Source organism: Ambystoma mexicanum, chromosome 4p (assembly GCF_040938575.1).
Source record: "Ambystoma mexicanum isolate Mex_15411 chromosome 4p, UKY_AmexF1_1, whole genome shotgun sequence".
In the NCBI taxonomy this organism is placed as follows: Eukaryota; Metazoa; Chordata; class Amphibia; order Caudata; family Ambystomatidae; genus Ambystoma; species Ambystoma mexicanum.
The window spans coordinates 431015482-431035317 of NC_090927.1; positions in this window are offsets into that span (position 1 = coordinate 431015482).

A 19836-nucleotide genomic window follows, 5' to 3' on the forward strand; every position below is an offset into this window, starting at 1 on the left:
ATGAATGTGTGTAATTCCTTTGAATGTCAATGTGTTCTATGGGCTATGGGGTCCTTTACTCCATAGGGTCTCATATGTTTTTCTATGTGTGTTACACCGCACCCTCCGTGCCGTAACACTGGGGCGTCCTAGCGGACCTCCATCATAGACTCCATACCCGGGGACTGACTACTGTCTCGCCGGGCATGTAAAGTCACCATTGGCTTTACTAGACCTAAATTTACTAACAGAACTATACAAACCATCCTATTGTGGACATACTAGTAGGGGTAATTCGATTACTCCTGGGTCTGTTATTCGAGGGGGCACTGTCCCGCCCCCCCTCGTCGAGTTTTGGCTGGTGGCAGTGGAAACTACTTGTTATGTTCGACCCCGAATATAACCCTATGGGATTCTTCCCATTGTTAGAGATTGATACTTTTTCTCGTTAGTCTCTAACATACCACTGGTCTACTTATCTTAAATAAGTCTATCGGATGGTATTTTCTGCCAGAACTCGGTTTTTAAAATGGCGTCTGTGTTCGTCTCTGTGACTCCTAAACCAAAGGTCGAGCCCTTTGTTCCACTTTTGGCGGGCTTCTGTACAGAGACCCTCCAAAGTGGTGCCATTCTGTCTGGGTTACCACAGGGGCGTGGGAGGGGGTTTAGGCACCCTGGACCGAGTTGCCTTGCCAACTCCGGTCGCACTCTGGTGTGATTGGCCCAAGTGGTGAGCCTCCCCGCTCACCACTTAGCGTGTGTTGATTGACAGCTAGCCTGAATGAATGGGGGTTTTCTGCATAAAAGCAGGACTTTTGGGACTGGATCTTCAGAAGTCGCCACAGGACCTAAGAATCCGATGAGGGTAAAGCTGAGCCAACCTGCAACGACGACACCTCCGGTGGAGCCCTGCTGAACCGACTCACCACTTCCCGAAGACAGAGGAGATCTCCCTGCCGGAGAGTCTCTTCCCCTGACTGGTGGGAACAACCAGTCCCTTTTGCTTTTTCTTCGCCTCAGGACGCAGTGGTCGAATTGCCCGTGCAGAGCACCTCGGCAACCGGATAGCCACTACCCCTGTACCGCGACCAAAAGGTGGTGCCTTGTGACGGAGCACTCCGCGGCTGATCTCTTCCCTGGTGGTGCAACGATCTTCAACTTTCCTTCGACAACGAGACCCTCTCTTCTCTTGGCAAAGACCGGACGTGCACCCACCACCAGGAACAACTGCCCCCGCCGGAGCTGTCTCTCCACAATCAAGGTACTGTGTCCACCTGACTTCCCTTGTTGCCGGATAGAGTGAGGTGTCTTAATCCTCGCCTCTCCATAGGGTCGCCTCCAAGCTTTCTCTAGCGTGTTGTTCTGAAGTGGTCCAATCTGCCGATAACAATTTGCTACAAAGACTCGAACGCATTTCCACTAAGATACTTTTTGGGACATATCGCCTCGCCTCTCTCCGAGTGGGCCTGGTCTCTGGACTTTATGATCTACCGTGGTTCTTGCCTTCTTGCCTTGCATTTGTCCGTTAAGTATTGGAACCGTGTTGATTTTGTAACCTGCTTATTTTTCTCTCCCGTCCTAACGAATACTAGAGTGCCATCTAGGTTGAAGCATACACCTCTGTCTGCAAATAAGTGATGCTGGTAAAAACCTAGACTTGTCGAACTATTGTTAGGGGGATTGATCTTTTCCTTCGTAGAGTAATTGTAATTGAAGTGTTTGCCGTAATAGTGCCAGAGTGTTTTCTATAGATGTGTCTTTATAAATGAATACCTTTAGATCTTTACACTGAAGCCTTGTTGCGTATTTGCTTGTCTTACTGTGAAGAATTGCCCTATGTTGTATACTCCACATACTGTCTAACTCTTCTTGAGGGAAGTCTGACTGCTCAGCCACAGCTACCAAGTGAATCTGTGTGGTACAGACTGCTACCAAGTGGGTTTACATCCAAACGCCTGTAGTCCTAAATCTTTTGCAGTGGTCCCAGAGGGAACTGCACAGGTTGCCGCCTAACAGCAGACACAGGCAAACATGTGACCGCAGACATGGATATGTTTCCACGGACACTATTGAAATTGGGAGGGGTTCTGTTTTTTCGTACATATATTTCATTAAAGTAGTGAGTGTGAGTAATATATGTGTGTTTGGAGTAACAATATAGTTGTTAGTTGTTGCTCAAGGGGTTGTGTATAGTTGTATGTGTGTATATAATTGAGGTTCCACAATGCAGCTACCCTCCTTTACAAACACCAGGGGCCTCATTACGACATTGGAGGCAGCCATGTCCTTAATAAAGGCATGGCTGCCTCCAAAATCGTGTCCAGGTTCCCTGAATGAGGAAATACTGGGCCATTCCGAGTATGGAGGGCCCGGTATTTCCTCCTTCAGGGAACCTGGGCCCGGTCCTTCCCCATTCCCATTCAAACCCTCATAGGGCTCAATGGGAATGGGGAGGGAGCTAACAACGGGCCCATTATGAACGGGCCCGTTGTTAGCTCCCTGGTCCCCTCGCGGGACCCGCTATGGACGTCTGGAAAAACCAGACGTCCAGAGCGGGTCTCGCGAGGGGACCTCGTAATAGTGTGGAGTGGGTTTAACGGCGCCAGCACCATTACCGGCGCCGTTAAACCCATTCCGCACAAGTTATAATGAGGCCCCAAACAAACATCACTTATTTGATAAAGCAAAGAAACCCTCAATACTATTTGTCCTTAGATTGGTCCAATCTAAGGACAAATAGTATTGAGGGTTTCTTTTCCATCCAATATATCCCTCACATCCTTACTAACCTCACATATTGGCTAAAATGTTTCAATTGAATTTAGACATCCTTGTTCATTTTTGCTTTATCAAATAAGTGATGTTTTTGGAAATGTCGAGAATTTTGTCTGTCTAAATTGTAAAAAGGCAGCTCTTGATCGGTGTTAAGTGTAGATTTTCACACCTGGTGTTTGTAAAGGAGGGTAGCTGCATTGTTGAACCTCCATTATATACTGTTGTATTTTGGGTCCTCCCCCACACAACCCCCTAAAAAAGAGGGCCACTCAGCTCTGTACTTGTACATTCTAGTTGTGTGTGTGGTAAGGATATAAATGTTTGAAGAGTATAGTTGTGATCGTGGTTAATGTGTATATTTGTGGGGACATGGTTGGGTTGTATAGTTGTGGTGGACAGTGGTAAAAGCAAATTGAGTGTGTTGTGTTATTTGAAGGTTTATTGTGCGTATTTATAACATGATTACATTATACTATTGTGGCTGTGGCCAGTGTCCAGGTTTTTGGGGGCACGGCAACAGTGATATGTGTATTATAGTAATTAAAGCTACTCTAGGGGGTGTATCAATCTAGACTCTGGCCACGGCCACAGTAATATGTGTATAGTAATTATAGCTACTCTAGGGTGAGTATACAATGTTTGTAATATGGTGGAAGGATATTATTGAAATGTATATAGTATTTATAATCCTACCAGACTTGTGGACACAGTCTATGTATACAATACTTTGTTCTCAGTGATTTTGGCTACAGTAATATCTTGATACAAATTGATAGTGGGGATGGATGCTTAGTTGAATATTGGAAGAAGGCTGTATTGTAGAATTGTAGTCACTGGCAAAACATATAATAATTGTTCCTTAGTAATTATGGCTACAGTAATAGTCTAAGAGTAATTGATACTGGGTGTGGATGATTACTTGATTATAGTAACAAGGCTGCAATCTGTGGTTGTTTAATTTCATTTCATTTCATTTCATTTCATTTTTATATAGCGCCGGTAGCCCAAGGGCATCAGGGCGCTTTAAACGAACAGAGACACACATAGAACACAGAAAGAGGCCAGTCCAAAGCTGAACCCTGAAGATGTCCCTGATCCAACTCATCCCGGTTCATCATCTGAAGAGATATGTTTTCAAACCCTTCCTGAAAGCAAGAAGGTTTGTTTCAGACCTGAGTGTTTCCGGAACACTATTCCACGAGCTGGGTGCCTGGGTTTCTCTGTAAAGAAGTCAGTGTGCAGTTGCATCTCCTAGTTGTAGGCAGTTAAACCCATGGGGGCAGTTACAACACATGAAACCTTATTTGTAGAAATGTCCTGATTATTTTAATTAAGAAGGTTTTGCCAGAACCAGCTTCTCCACTGACACACAAGATCAGAGGATTATCTTGTTTACAGCTACAGGTGCCAGTTTCATGTTTAATTCCATGTTCTATTTCTTCAGTGACTTTGAGGTAAATAGTGAGCTGTTCATCATTGACTTGTGATTCGAGAACTGACAAGTCTTGTTCTGATTGTTTAGTTTGATACATGATGTTTTCTACCTGAGTCAAAGCTATTTCTGCTTCATTTTGATTGCAGCTTCAAATGTGTCATGGTCAACTAATAATTCTTCTTCTGTTTTCCAAGGTTTGAACAGTTGTAGTAGGGCCATATAATAAGGTCCTCTATGTTTTGGAGATTTAAATGATAATTTTACATAAGTAATTAGGCTGGGCTTTGTACCTTTTACAAGACTTCATTCACAAGTTGAAACTGAATATTTGCCAGTTGTCTCATCTGACATAATTGTGTTTTTGTAGGAGTAGTTTAGGGCTATATTGTTCAAGCACATGTTTTTCAAAGCAGTACTTCTGTTTGGATAGTATGAGTCAATTAAATTGTTATTCAACATGTCCTGGCTGTTGGGATCATTTGTGGCTACTATCTCTTGGTAGGATTTCAGTACCCATTTTTGTGATGAAGCTGGACCAAGGTTTAGTCAGACAATGTTTTCAGATTTCCCATATAAAGCTGTACCTGTCAAATGGTATACAACTTGGTAATTCCCACATTCTCTATGTTACAGCATATTTATATCAAAGCTGTACAATTTTTGTGACAGGGATTTGTCAAATGATATTTCATCCCAAAAGGTCTTTTAGCTGTGTCTTCTTATCTTTGGTGAGATAGGCGCTGACATATCTTGCAACTGCAGTGGAATTGTCTGCAATATATTTAATGTCTATATTTGCATTCTACAAGAAGGCAATGATTTCCTTTTAATCATTGATGTACTTGCATGTCTTATCTTGTCTAATGTTGTATGTGCATTTAGGGTGTTTCCTTTTTACACAGTGTCTAACAGAAGACATCAAGCCATTCACTTGTCCTTTGGTGGAAACTGGTCTAGGGAAGCAAAAGCAACATTTGTATAACACTTGCCTTGTCTCTGCAGGAGCGCAAGTTGCCTGAAAACTCTTTGGGCTGCAAATGCTGGATAAAAGGTGGGTCCCCAGGTGTCAACAAGAGATAAAAGAATATGGAATGATTCTAATGTGAACTCAAAACTCTAAGGGGGGCTCCACCCTCCCTGCTGTGAGCTTTTACAATAGTCAGAGAATAATGTAGTGGTCTGTGATGCGGAACACGGAGAAGAGCTCTGCTTACTTGAAAAACTGCGGCTGTGAGAATTCTTATCAGGTATGTGGAATCTTTGGTCTGTGGAAACTTTGAAGTAACTCGATAAGTTCATAACATGACTTTTCTTTGTTTTGACAGGTCCGTGAACAGAGCAACGGTAAGCATTGCACCGGCATGGCATGGCTTATATAGTCCTCCAACCCCAAACGCTAGTTCCTTCATGCTACTCTGTCCGTGACCCACAAGGCAGCCATTTTAGGCGATATTGATAATGATATTTTATTTCCATCGCGCTCGTACACAAGTGTTTCAGAGCGTGGAAAGGGAGGGGAACAGGGGAGAACAAAACACTGATCTTACTAAGCCCAGTGACATTGAGAACGCGCAAGTGCATGGGAGAGGGGGAGGGGGAAAGTGCATGGAAGGGGGGAGAAGTGGAAAGTGTGAAGCAGAAGAGTTACAGATACATAATAATAAATAAATAAATAAATAATAAGGCAACAAACAGTGGTAGTGCAGCCAGCAATTTGCAAGTGCTAGGGTTAAGGCAGCAGACAGTGTAGGTCTGATAAGTGCAGGAAGAAAAGGGGAGGCTGTATGGGTACAGATACAGACCCCAGTGCAAGGGGTGGCCCGGAGGCAGTGCAGGAGGGTGGCAGGGTGAGAAGGTACCTGGACCTGCAGGACAGAGGGTGGCCAAGTGCACGGTGCCAAGAGAGAACAGATCAGCAGCGGAGAGGGGGAGGGAAGGCAGAAGAATAGAGGAAGGTCTTGAGGTGCTTCCGGAACCGGAGATCGTTCTCCTCAAGATTTAGAATGGCAGGGCGGCTGTTCCAGATGGAGGCCCCAGCCGAAGGCAGAAATCTACCCCCAGCTCATTTCTTTGAAAAATGACTGACCCTGAGAGTGTTAGAGGTAGAGGAGCGAAGACCTTGAGAGGGGAGGTATTTGCGGAGGGATAGCTGAAGGTATTTTGGACCCAGGCCCTGAAAGCCTTGTGGACAATGCAGAGGGTTTTGACTTTAATCCTTGCATCCACTGGGAGCCAATGGAGGGATTTCAGAGCTGGAGAGATACGATCACAGAGCTTGAGGCAAGGAAAAGTCTTGCAGTCCTGTTCTGGATTAGTTGCAGAGGGCAGAGAGTAGAGGCAGGTAGATTTATAAAGAGGCTCTTACAATAGTTCAACAAGAGCTTGGGATACCATGAGCTTCTGGGGGAAGGGGAGGAAAGGCAGAGTACCTCTGAGCAGGTGCAGTAGGAAGTTTGACTTTTTAGAGACCTCAGAGATGGGGGCGGAGAAGGAAAGGGTGGAGTCAAAGATGACCCTCAGATTCTTAGCCTCGCAGGTGGGGGTAGGAGGAGAGCCAAGGGAAGCCAGCGAGAGAGTGAGGGGAAAGGATGGTGAAGGTGTGCTGATGAGGAGGATCTTAGTCTTTCTGGCATTCAGACAAAGATCATTGGCGGCACACCAATCTTGAATGGCAGTTAGGCAATCAGAGATGAGAGTGGGAGAGGAGTTGGCCGAGGGCAGCCTGAAAATGAGTTGAGTGTTGTCAGCGTAGCACTGGAAATTTGAGCATAAAACGGCAATTCAGTGGGCTAGAGTTGCCAGGTATTGGTTGAAAATCCAGGGCCAGAGGTTAGACCCCTGGGGAACACCACAGGTAGAGAGGAAGATAGATGATAGGAAGGACCCAAGTTGGACCTGGGAGGGTCAGAGAGGAAAGAGGTCAGAGGTCAGCCAGGCCAGAGCCTGATCAGTGATACCCAGGTTTTCATGGAGATGGTTGAGCAGGGTTGTATGGTTGACAGTGTCAAAGGCAGAAGAGAGAGCGAGGAGGATGAGGACAGAGGGAATGTTAGAGTCAAGGTTAGAGAGCAGATCTTCACGGATGTTCAGGGGAGCAGTTTCAAATCTTCTGGCAGCTCTGAAGCCAGAGTGGTGGTCATGGAGACAGCCAACAGAATTGGAATGAAGGTTAAGCTGAGAGACGGCCGACTTTTCCAGGAGTTTGCCAAGAAAGGGAGTAATGGAAATTGGGCGATCGTTAGATTGACAAGAAGTATCAGCTGTGGGTTTCTTGAGAAGAGAATGCACAAGGCAGTGCTTCTGAGGGGAGGGAAGGATCCTGAGGCAAAGGAGTGGTTGCAAAAATCAGCAAGGGCTGGAGCGAGGGTGTCAATGTGGTCCTTGATGGTTTTAGAGGAACAGGGATGAACCTGTTTTGATGAGGTTTTCATAGATCGGACTTGTCTAGTGACCTCGTCAGGGGAAAAAAGAGGAAAGGAGGAGAGGGATGGTGGGGGGTGGCTAAAGGAGGGTCAGCAAGCACAGATGGAGAGGGGAGAGGAGGGTTGACAGGATGTCCTGGGTTTTTTAAATGAAGTGAGAGGCAAGGGCATTGCAAAGAGCCTGGGAGGCAACAGGAGGGGTAGAGACTGCAGCAGGGTTGGCCAGCTCCTTGCAAATTTTAAAGAGTTTGGCCGAGTTGTTGCCGCAGAGACACAAGCTTGAATGTGGGCTCTCTTCTTGGTGAGGACAGAGAGTCGGTATTGCCTTTGTAGCAAGTGACAGGCCAATTTGTCAGAGGATGAACAGGAAGCCCTCCATTTCCCCTCAGCCGCCACACACTTACGTTTAAGTGTAGCTAGGTCATAGTCATTCCAGGAATTGCACTTGGCTTTGGATTTCAAATGGATCCTCATTACAGGGGCAAGAGCATCAAGAGTATCAGAAATTAAAGAGTAGAGCAGAGACAGGGTTGTGTCAGGATGTGAGACAGCCAGAGGTGGAGGGGGGGGAGAAAAAGTGACAGCAAAATACTCAACTGACTCATGCTGCATGGGCCGGATGAGCGAGAAGGTTGGTGGCAGTGTTGGGATAGGCTTGGCTTGGGGGGAAGAGAGGGAGAGATGAGAGGAGAGGAGGGAGTGATCGCTCCAGGAGAGAGGAGTGGTCAGAGGGATGAAGAGGGGGAGGTCAGAGGAGATCAAGATATCAAGTGTGTGCCCTGCAGAGTGAGTCAGGCCAGAGAGGAGGATGGACAGGGCAAGGGAGTCACAGAGGTCACGGAAGAGTACAAAGTAGGAACAATTAGAGTCTAAATGTATATTGAGGTCACTGAGGAGGAGGAATTGAGTGGTAGAGGCCAGGAATGAGGAGGAGAGGTCCACACACTCAGAGCGAAATTAGGTGATTTGATCAGGAGGCCGATAGATGGTAGCCACAGTAAGAGAATGGGTAGGTGAGAAAGAAAGCCTACAGACAAGGCATTCAAAAGAGGAGTAGGTCTGAGTGGGAATGGTAGAGGCAGGAATCCACTCAGGAAAGATCAGGGCTCCCCCCCACTGGACCGGGAGGGTCTGGGTTTGGAAAGGATCTTGTAGCCATCAGGGAGGAGAGTGTCAAAGCTCGTGACAGAGCTGGCCGTGTACCATATCTCAGTAAGACCAAGGCCATCAAGGTCTAGTTCTTCAAGGAGGTGGCAGATGTCATAGGAGTGTTTGACAGCAGAGTGAGAGTTGAGAGTGGCAATATGAAGGAGGTTTCTAGCATTAAAGACCTTCCGGGGAGGGGTACAGATCAGACGTATGCCCTGCGGAAGAGAAAGAGCCCTAGGAGATGCAGAGGCAAGGTAGCCAATGGGGTATAGGAGTGGACAGCAGGCGATGAGAGGAAATTGATGAGGTGAGGGAAGCGCCTATCAAAGAGGAAGAAATTGCCCTGGGGGCCTTGGACCATGACAGTGCCATTTAGGTAGACATTAATGATTTCTTCAGAGGAGTCGAAAGAAGCCATGAGAACTTCCCAGTGAGTGCTACCATTAATGAGAGAGGAGGAGATATGACATAGCACAGAGATCATATGAGGAGTCCATAGATCTGGGGAAGAAACCACAAAGAGGATGTCGGTGGGGGTCTGTCTGGAGGAAGCATTGGAGTTGTTGTCAGTGATAGGAAGACCAGGGTAAGAGGCCAAGGTATCCTTTTTGAAATTCTTCCTACCAGACTTCGTGAGAAGGCAAGGATAGTCAATGGAGAAGCAGTTGAAAAGATAGGAGAAACAGAAAGCGCCATGGGGGTGGAAGTGAGGAGAGGATGGAGAAACTGGGGGGGCTAAGGCAGGTAGGTGTGGGACAAAAGTGAGTGGTGAGGTCACTGGACTGGCAAGTTACAGAAAAGCATCAGTATACAAGCAAAATACAGAGAATCTCACAATGGACAGCAAGATTTGACTTTTTAGCACAAAGCAAAAACAGCAAGGTTTAACTTTTTAGTACAAAGCAAACACAGCAAGATTTGACTTTACAATCTTGGATTCAGATGTTAGCAAGGGATTTTAGGAAGCACTGTGCATCAGGATGACAACATGGGAGTAACAAGCAGAAAGAACAGTGATAGTCAAAGGTAGTAGGAGTGAGTCCATAAGGAGGGAACTAACCCATAGTTCTGGAGGAGGCAAAGTCAAGGCAGTCCGAAGAGTGAGGTGGCAGCATCATTGTTGTTAAGGTGCAGGAAGGACCTCAATTAGCATTCCGGAAGCAGACAGGGAGCAGCTAGGGGCCTAAGAAGTGAGCCTTTGCTGAGGGGGCCGGCTAAAGCCTGCCGGTCCCTGATTGGATGCAAGAAAACACTCAGCAACCAATGGGAGTGCTGCACAGGGAGAGGTGGCTCAGCACAGCCTGCCTACACAACAAAAAAAACCATGGTGGCTATCTTGGAAGGGCCAAAAAACAGTCAAATAAGCAGAAAACAGTGTGAAAACTTGTGCTTTCAAAAAAGCAAGGCAACTATTGAAAAGCTCAAAAAATGGAAGCACGATGAATATGCCAAATGAAACAGTCCTTTCCAACAATTTTATGCACATTTTGTTGTTTTTTTTCTTTCTTTTTTAATACAAATTTCGATGGGGGAAACCTTCTACGATTGAAGCTGTTTGGGGGCCCACTGTGGATTCTAACACTGATGAATGGGAGGAATGTCTGGCATGCCATGCTATTAACCATCTAGTCCCTGCAAGTCTGCACAATGAACCCTTGCTAGCCTGCATAAATGGTTCGAGCCCCTTGTCCCTCAAGGTGATCATGACAGTTTTCCCCCCCAAAGCCCCTCCTAACGATGGACCTTTTGGCCCTGGCTTACTCTCATGGTTTTGATGAAACCTTTTATGTAGTTGGGGAGCATGAATGTTTTTGCTGTGTTCCCACGTTCTGTCTTGTGGGCCAAACCCCTTCCAATCTACTTGGTAAAACAACTTCCTCCTGACTATCTTTGAATCCAACATATCTTTCACTTCAAACTCAGGCTCCCCCTCTACAATCACTGGGTCTGGAGATTCTTGCACTCTGGTCCCAGGGCACACCTCATGTGTGGTGGGAGAGACAACTTCAATGCTGCAGGGTTGATGATTGCTTGTACTGGAAATGGGCCCAAAAACCAAGGTTGGAACTTTTGCGGCCCCTTAAGAGCGATATGCCTGGAAGATAACCACACCTTATCCCCCACCTGATAACTCTGAGTGTCTCTCCTGTGCTTATCTGCAAATTTCTTCTGACTCTCCTTAAATACTGCCAGATGTGCCAACGTTTCCTCTTTAGCGGGGGTGATGTTTTCATGCAAATTCGGTAACACCGGCATCTCTAAAGGCTCTGGTGGATCGAAAGCTGAGGTTTGTGGATGGCAACCATTCAGGATGTAAAAGGGAGTACAGCCACCAGATGCGTGCTCAGAATTGTTATAAGCATACTCAGCAATCCAAAGCAGATTCACCCCAGCCACCCGAGTGTTGTCCGTTTGATGGAGGAGACATCAGAGATATTGCTCTAGTGTCTGAATTGTCCACTCTGTCTGACCGTCGCTCTGTGGATGATGACTGGTGGACAAATGCACCTTGATCTTGGCCATCTCACAGCATCTCTTCCAAAACTGGGATGCAAATTGGCTGTCTCTATCAGAAACCACTACTGACGGAAAACCATGTAAACGTACAATTTGTTCCAAGAAAACTTAAGCCAAGACTGATGATGATGGAATTCCTTTCAGGGCTACAAAGTGGCCATTTTGGGAAACAAATCCACCACCACCAGAATTGCGTTGTCACCAGAACAAGGTGACAACTCTGTAATGAAATCCATTGAGATGGTGTGCCATGGGGCTGGTGGAACAGCGAAAGGTTGAAGAAGTCCTGCAGGCTTTTGCTTAGAACCTTTATTCTGAGCGCATGTTCCACGTGTTTGAACAAAAGCAGATCTCTTTACGCCACGTATGCCACCAGAACAACCTTTTAATCTTGGCTGCAGTCTTAGCAATGCCCGGATGACCTTCAAACAGCGCACCATGATAATCTGCTAACACCTGCTCTTGCAGGGCTTGTGTCGGCAGATAGAGATGCCCTTGGAAATATGGTAAATTCTCCTGGATTGAACATCAAGGCCCTTTGGACCCCCAGGTCTCCAACTCAGTGGTTTTCATACAGAGCCAGATTTTAGTCTTCAATTCTTCTAAGGAGCAGCCGGTCACACCCACTGCTCCCAAAATGTGTTCTTCAGGAATGATATTTACCGGACTTGGAGCAATATAAACATCTTTACCCTCCCCTATTCGTCATAAGGCGTCCACCTTGCCGTTGCGCACACCGGGGTGGTACATGATGACAAAGTCATATTCTGCAAAAAACAGTGCCCAACAGAGCTGGCGCAATGACTGGTCCTTCACTGATCGCAGATACTTTATGTTTTGATGGTCAGTATGGACAATGGTAGTATGCTGAGCTCCCAACAAGTGATGTCTCCACTCTTTGAATAATTCTTAATAGCCACTAACTCCTTGTATGTGATAGTATAATTTAGTTCAGCTGCAGAAAACTTCTTGGACCAGAAAGCTACTGGGTGCAACTGTCCGGTGTCTGAATCCTTAGGGACAGTACCACTGTCATAGCAGCACTTGAAGCATCGGTCTCCACCCAAAACGGCAGATCAGGTTGAGGAGCCCTTAACACTGGGGCCATAGTGAACTTATTTTTTAATGCCTGAAACACTTCCTCTGCCTCAACTGTCCAATCAAATTTTCTGTGTTTCTAAAGTAATGACGTAATTGGATGGACCAGTTGAGAGAAACCAGGTACAAAGTGTTGATACAAATTGGCAAATCCCCAAAAACTTTGGACTCCTTTTACCAGTGTGGGAGAAGGGCAGTTTAGCACTGCTTCCACCTTCCTGTTATCCATCTGAATGCCCTGTTGTAATAAAACTAGGACTAGGAATTTCACAGCGGTCGCATGGAAAGAGCACTTCTCAAGTTTAACGTACAGTTGATGTTGTCACAACTTGGTAAGTGCAGATTGAACATGGGCAATATGTTCCTGAACTGAGGCTTAGTAGATCAATATATCATCAATGTACACCACAGCGCACACGTCTAACAACTCCTGTAACACGTTGCTCATGAAACTTTGGAAGTCTGCAGGGGCATTGCACAGGCCAAAGAGCATCATGCGTACAATCCATTGTAAAGCGTTCTTCCACCCGTCACCTTTCTTAACCCACACCAGATGGTAAGCTCCTTGAAGGTCTAACTAGTAAAAATGTTAGCATGCTTAACAATGTCCAACAACACCAGAATGAGTGGAAATGGGTATCTGTTTTTTTACTGTGATCTGTTTGAGCGTATGCTAATCTATGCAGGTGCAAATGTCCCCTTCCTTCTTTAGCACGAAGAATAGGGGAGAGACTGCAGGCAATTTCGCAGGTCGGATGAATCCATTAGCGAGGTACTTATCAAGCTATGCCTTCAAATGCATATTTTCTTGCTCACTCAGGGCATAGATCTGACTGCACAGGACTTGGGATCCAGGTAGCAGACCAATCTGGCAATCATATGGTCGATGTGGTGATAAAACGTTGGCTTGTTCCTTCTCAAAAACATCCTGGAAATCTCTATATTCCAGGGGAAGGATGCCTAACAATTCCAGTGTAGGGTCTCCTCTTCGTACAGTCTGTACCTGGTTTCCTGGGTTTTCCTCCATTCTATAACTTGAGTTGTTACACTCTTCTGCGAAAGTCAAGGTCTGGGCACGCGTATCAATGTGCTGGTTTTCCAACCATGGAATTCCTAAAATAGCTCTGAACTGTGGAGCACTGATTAGGTCAAACAAAATCTTTTCTCTATGCCCATCCTGGCAGAGCAAGGTACAAACCTCTGTGCACTGTGTCCCTGGTCCCGATATTAGCTGTGTACCATCTACAGCCATAACATTCTCAACCACTGGCTTAGGGTACACAGCAATACCAATCTTGCTTGTGAGTTTGTGATTGTGTTCGTAATGTCTCTTTAAATAAAAATACCTTGTCTTGCATGGATGATGGAATGTCAGAGGTCTAAGAAGAACGTAGTTGTCTGTCACGCGGAACTCTTAGAAGAGCTCCACTTACTTGAAAACTGCTGCTATGAGAATTCTCATCAGGTACATAGATTCTTTGGTCTGTGGAAACTTTCAAGCAACTTGATAAGTTCATGACATGACTCTTCTTTGTTTTGACAGGTCGGTGAACAAGAGTCAGTGGAACCAACGTGAATCGCAAACTAAGGCATGGGTGGGGCTTATATAATCCTCCATTCTCAAACACTAGTTCCTTCATGCTAGTCTGTCCGTGACCCACAAGGTGGCCATTTTAGGGGAAACCTTCTACCATTGAAGCTCTTTGGGGGCCCACTGTGGATTCTAACACTGATAAATGGGAGGAATGTCTGTCACGCCATGCTACTAACCATTTAGTCCCTGCATGTCTGCACAATGAACCCTTGCTAGCCTGCCTAAATGGTTCCAGTCCCTTGACCCTCAAGGTGATCATGACAATTTGGTATACTATTTACCACACCTATGTTTTTGGAAGCATAAGATTTGTTTACATAGGTCTCTTTGTGTGGTTTCTGAAGGGATGTCACAGGTAATGTCTTTTCAAATAATGTATAAAACAGTGGCATCACTGTTGTGGCCAAATTTGCAAACATCTTTTATCCACAGGGTGGATGTGTGGTGCTCTTCAGAATTGGTATTCTTTTCTCCAAAAGAAGTGTTGCCTTTCTGCAAGTGGAGGGGTAGTTTTATTGCAGATAAAGTACAGCATGGCAATGAAGCGATGGTGAAAGTATCTTGAAACATTGACAGGGTCAACAGAACAGAGTTCTCCTGGTGTTTTTAGGTCTATTCCTACTTTATTTTGGTTTGCAGTGCATAAGAAATCATTCAAGTATCCCATGCATATTCTGCACAACTTAAAGTAACAAACCATATCGGTGTGCCTAGGTTCCTCAGCCTACAACATACATCAGTGTGACATCTGAACCAGTATTCTTTTATAACACACTTGTTTGCCAAGAGATTTGTGATACCTGACTGCAACACCTCATATTTGTCTTTCATCTTTTGAAGCAACTCCATACCATAGAGTTGCTAGTTCGCTTTCAAATGGGAGTTGGAAAATGTATTATACATTTTGTCAGAATCTTGGGTCTTCAAAATACATTCCTAAAGAGCAATATTCTGATGCACTAAGTTGTGTGGCTCTTTCATCATATCTCCCTCCTTTTCTGATAGGAAAGAATAGAAGAAAAGACCCTGCTTCTACACTTTTCTCCCATATGCTCATTGGAGATACATGGGGCCTCATTACACGGTAGGTGGAGGACCAAGGTGCTATTAGCACCTTGGTCCATGCCGGTAAAATACCGGCACCGCCTTGGTGGAAAGGGGAATTACCGCCCTATTCCAAGGTTGGCGGGGCGGTAATTCCCCCTTCCCCCATTGCCCTTCCCTATTTCCATTTTTGCCCCATAGGGCTCTATGGGAATGGGGAAGGCGCTAATTACGGTGCCGCAAATTGTGGTACCGTAATTAGCACCCTGGTCCCTTTGCGGGTTGGTTCTTTATGCCTGCTAAACAGCAGGCGTTAAAGTACCTACCTGCAAAGGGACCTCGTAGTAAGGCGGTAAGGGTTTACCGGTACCGGTGCCCTTATCGGTACCGGTAAACCCTTACCGCCGTCCGTGTAATGAGGCCCATTGACTTGAGTCATTTGATAAGTTTCTAATGCATCTTCTATGGTGTCTCTGCAATGTAGTGGGTGAATAGTATTCTGGTCTAAAATGTTGGCTACAGTAACAGTATCCACACGTTCAAATGTACCAGTTTGTGGTGAATCTTCAATTATTTGGGTGGATTCTCTTCTATGTTTATAACTCTGTAGTGTGTATTGTTTTCTTTTAGATATTGTTCGGCTTGTCTTTGCTTAATTTGACTAGTTGTTGCCAAATTCTTTTGTCTTTTGTTTGTACATCATTAACTAGTACAATCTAAAATTGTTCTATTGCCCCTCGTACACCTAGAGTTTCTACATTTTCTTTAAGATCTAGTGGCAAATATTCTACTTTACCACAAATGCCTTTTAGTATCTCGCATGGAGTCAATTTGGCAGTTTTGGATTGAAGGTGTATTATAGCTTGAATTGGCTGTACTGTTTGGATTATGATGCTCTTATACTAGTTAAGTTTTTGGAGCACTTTTGGAAGTGGGAGCATTTCTACGTTTTTAGTGATAGCCTGTGATGGCATTTGGTTATTGTCAATCTTTCCACTTCAGTATGTGCAAACTATTGAGGGGTGAGCTATTTTGTATTTATTTTCTGCTGTTAGATATTCAGCTAATTGGGACCATTGGGATTCCTCATTGTCTTGTATTTGGTAGACCATATGTATTCTTTATGTACTCTTATTATTAAAAGTTCAGCTACAACAGACACATACTTTGTCTGGTATTTCACCAGATGTTTTTTGAAACTTTGCTATTTCTTTTTTGGATGTGTTTGTCAGGAGGCTGGTGTTTGTGAGGTTTTCGCTAATGTTTTTGAAAATGACTGAATTTTCTAAGCCAACTTCTGTTCCAAAATCTTTACTTTTGATTTGTTCTATTTCTAAAGGAGTTCTTTGTCTGTTCCATGTTTGATAATGTTATTTAATGTTTGCAGTTCTACAGCAGGACTTTTTGCATAGTACAATCTATAGGTAAGGTTTTGCATATCGGAATGGTGTGCCGCTGAAATTTGATGTGATGGAAGGTACTTTTACAAGCATTTCATGAAATGCAGGCTAATGAATGTCCTTGTGGGTGCATATGGGGCAGGAGTCCATGGTTTGTAAAGTTTTGATTCTACTTTTGTCTTTTTGTTTCAAATAGTGATTGAGGAATGGTAAACATTTGAATGATTATTGGTGTACATTGCATATTGAGCTGCAGGTCCAGTTGTACACTGGACAGCTTTTTTGGACAAAAGGAACATTTGGTTGAAAGTTTTTTTTTCTATAACAGTTTCTTTTGCCATAATGGTCGAAAAGGTATCTATATTGACATTGTTCATGTTTCGAGGGTTTTTTGTTATTTGTTGATTAATTTAGTTAGTTGTTTCATTCTGTTCAAAGTCAATATAAATAACTTTTTCTTTAGTTGAAATGCATGTCAATCATAGATTCAAGGATTCGTTTTGTGCTGTAGTTTTTAAGTGTAGAACGTGACTTCTTAGATTTTTTCATGAGAATAAGAACTCTGCAGTGGAACATTTATTATAAAATTGACTTTCTGAAATGTTTTGTTGTGGCTACATTAACATTGGTAGATATAGTGTTAGGTTAATTTTAGGTGTAGTTTTATTTCTACATCTTTTATAACTTTTATTTTTTGAAAGAAGGGGCTTACTTTTTTAGTGCTGACTGGTTTAGTGTGATTACTTGCTGTTCTGTTTGAAAATGTTCCTACATTGTTTTAGTGGCGAATTACTATATGGCTTGTTCTTATTTTTCTCTGCTCTATATTTATTTCTTTTGAAGCTTATATAGCGCACCTAGCCCAAAGGTATCTGGGCGCTTTATTACACAGTGTAGAGGTTACAGTGGTTGCAAAACATGTACAAGACATACATTGTGAGAAGGAATGGCATTACAGAAAGAAGACGAGAACATAATAACATACAATGTTTTCAGCTACAAATAGGGGAGGGAGGGGCGGTGGTGAGCTAGGTGAGATGGGGGGCTGGTTCTTTAAGCTTTGGGTGAAGAGGTACTTTTTGAGTTGTTTCTCGAGTTGTTTCCTGAAGGTCCAGAAGGAGTCTTGAGCTCCGAGTCGGAGAGGTAGTGATTTCCAGAGTTTAAAGGCGAATGTGGGGAAGCTGCTGTCGCCTGCCTTTTGGAGCTTGAATCTAGGAGTGGCTAAGCAGTGCTGATAGGTTGATCAGGTGGGTCTGTACGTGTATGCAGTGGCTGAGGTGGTGGCATTAACATTTTTGTTTAGATTGATTGCGGAGTCTAGGTGGCAGTCCAACGTTTTTTATCTCATTGGTGACTTTAATGGTGTGTCCATCGATGATGAAAGACTTGAAGAGGTGATTAAGTTTGGTGATTTTAAGTTGAGAGCCGATGATTAGCAGCTTGGTCGCATCGTCATTTAAGCGCAGCCCTTTATGCGCCATCCAATCTTGGATAGATCGGTATATTGCATGGAGGGTGGGCGTGTCCGTGTCATAGTCTCCTGAGATGGGTACGAGGACCTGGTTATCGATCTGTGTAGTTGATGTGGATGACATCCAGGTCTTTGAGGCACTAAAAGAGTGGCTTTGTGAATAAGTTATACAAGGTGGGGGCCACGCAGGAACCTTGTGGCACTCCACAGGTGACTGTGATGGGGGTGCTAGAGCTTTGGGGGAGAATACTTTCATTGTTCTGTCACTGAGGAAGGAATTCATCGAGGGTGTGGCGTTAGGGGAGAAGTTAGCTGCTGATGTTAGGTGCTCACATAAAATGTTGTGGTCCACAAGATCAAATGCAGCTGAAAAGGTCTAAGAGAAGAAGCACAGATAGTTTCCGAGAGCAGAAACTGGACTGACGTAACCCCAGAATGTTATTGGTTTCCAGATAAGTCTGAATTTGCAGCTATTCTACTCAATCCAGAATTTTCAGTAGAAACAGTACCGTCGTTATAGGGTGGTAGTTCATGGGAGTGTTGGGGTCCAGGGTGTGTTTTTTTAATAGGGGTAGTACCCACACTTTTTTAGGTCAGATGAGACGCAGTTACTTTTGAAATAGGCATTGATGAGATTGGTGATGAAAGTAGCGAGTTGGGGTGCACAGTCTTCGATAACTGTGGGTGGGCATAGGTCACCTTGCCATTATTTGTTGTCTATGGAGTTGGTTTTTAGTAGGCATTCTGTTGTGTCTGTTGGGAAAAAAAGTTTGTGTTTCAAAGTTTTGGAATGTTTATGCATGTATTATTGTATAAAACTGATGGGTGTGTGGGTGTGATTTTAGATGGATGAAAACAAGTGCTGTTGTGCAGTGAATTGATAGGTGTGGTTGGGAATGTTGTAAGTGTAGGTGGCTGTATAGGTGTTTTGGATTTGGGTAAATATGACATTGAAATTGGGGTGGGGTTGTATAAACAACGTATATTCTTGTGATGGGGAATGAGTGATACAGTATTGATAGTAGAATGTGTTGCACAGTACTGCCGTTAGGGAGTAAGGGAGTGGTGGTGTAATTATATAGGGAGGAATATTATGCTGCATCGATGAAAATAGTGGTCGCTGTAATGGTGTGTTTCAGTGTACAGGTAGGACGATTGTATGGGTGTAATTGTGAAGGGGTGAGAATGAGTGTGTATGAGTGGCAATGCGTGTTAGTAATTTGGAACATTTTTGGGTTGGAATTGAGCAGTTGAGGTGGATAGGGTATGGAAGAATAAAGAAATAAAATTGTGGTATAGAAGTTCATGAGTGACAGTTGTGTTGTTAGGCAATAAGGAATTGGCGGTGTATTGAATAAGGACAAATGTTGGGATAGGATTAGAAATACTGCAGTACTGGAATGAGTAAGAGTGAAGTACAATATTACACAGTAGAAAATAATACTTTAGGCTAATACATAGTGAAAGTATGTTTTTTCAATTGGAAACTTATACATGCTCTATGAATATACTCACTTTTTTGGCTGTGAATAGTTTTTTTTTCAGTAGCTGTGTTTGTCAATCTTCTTTTTTCCTGTAATTGAAGAAGGAGGTTATTTGGTATATGTGGTAATGGTTAAGTAGGTTCAGTAGCATAGACTGTTATGTGTTGAGGTAGGAGTAGTTATTGGAAAAAAAGAGTGAATACAGTTGTGTTATGTGTGGAGTGCTACAGTATGTAAACTATTTTGTTACAACGATTGCACTATGACAAGTGCAGTTCGGTATATTATAAACAAAAGGGAGAGAATAGGCATAGTTTAGAAAGGATGCACTTTTAGTGCATTTTTGCAGCACAATAAAGTGTGTACTAGGGCTAATATTAAAGGGTATTAGCTGGACAGCAATGATTGACTTGATGCACACATGTATGACAAATGGATTTTTTTTGCAGTAGGGCCATTATTGTCCTG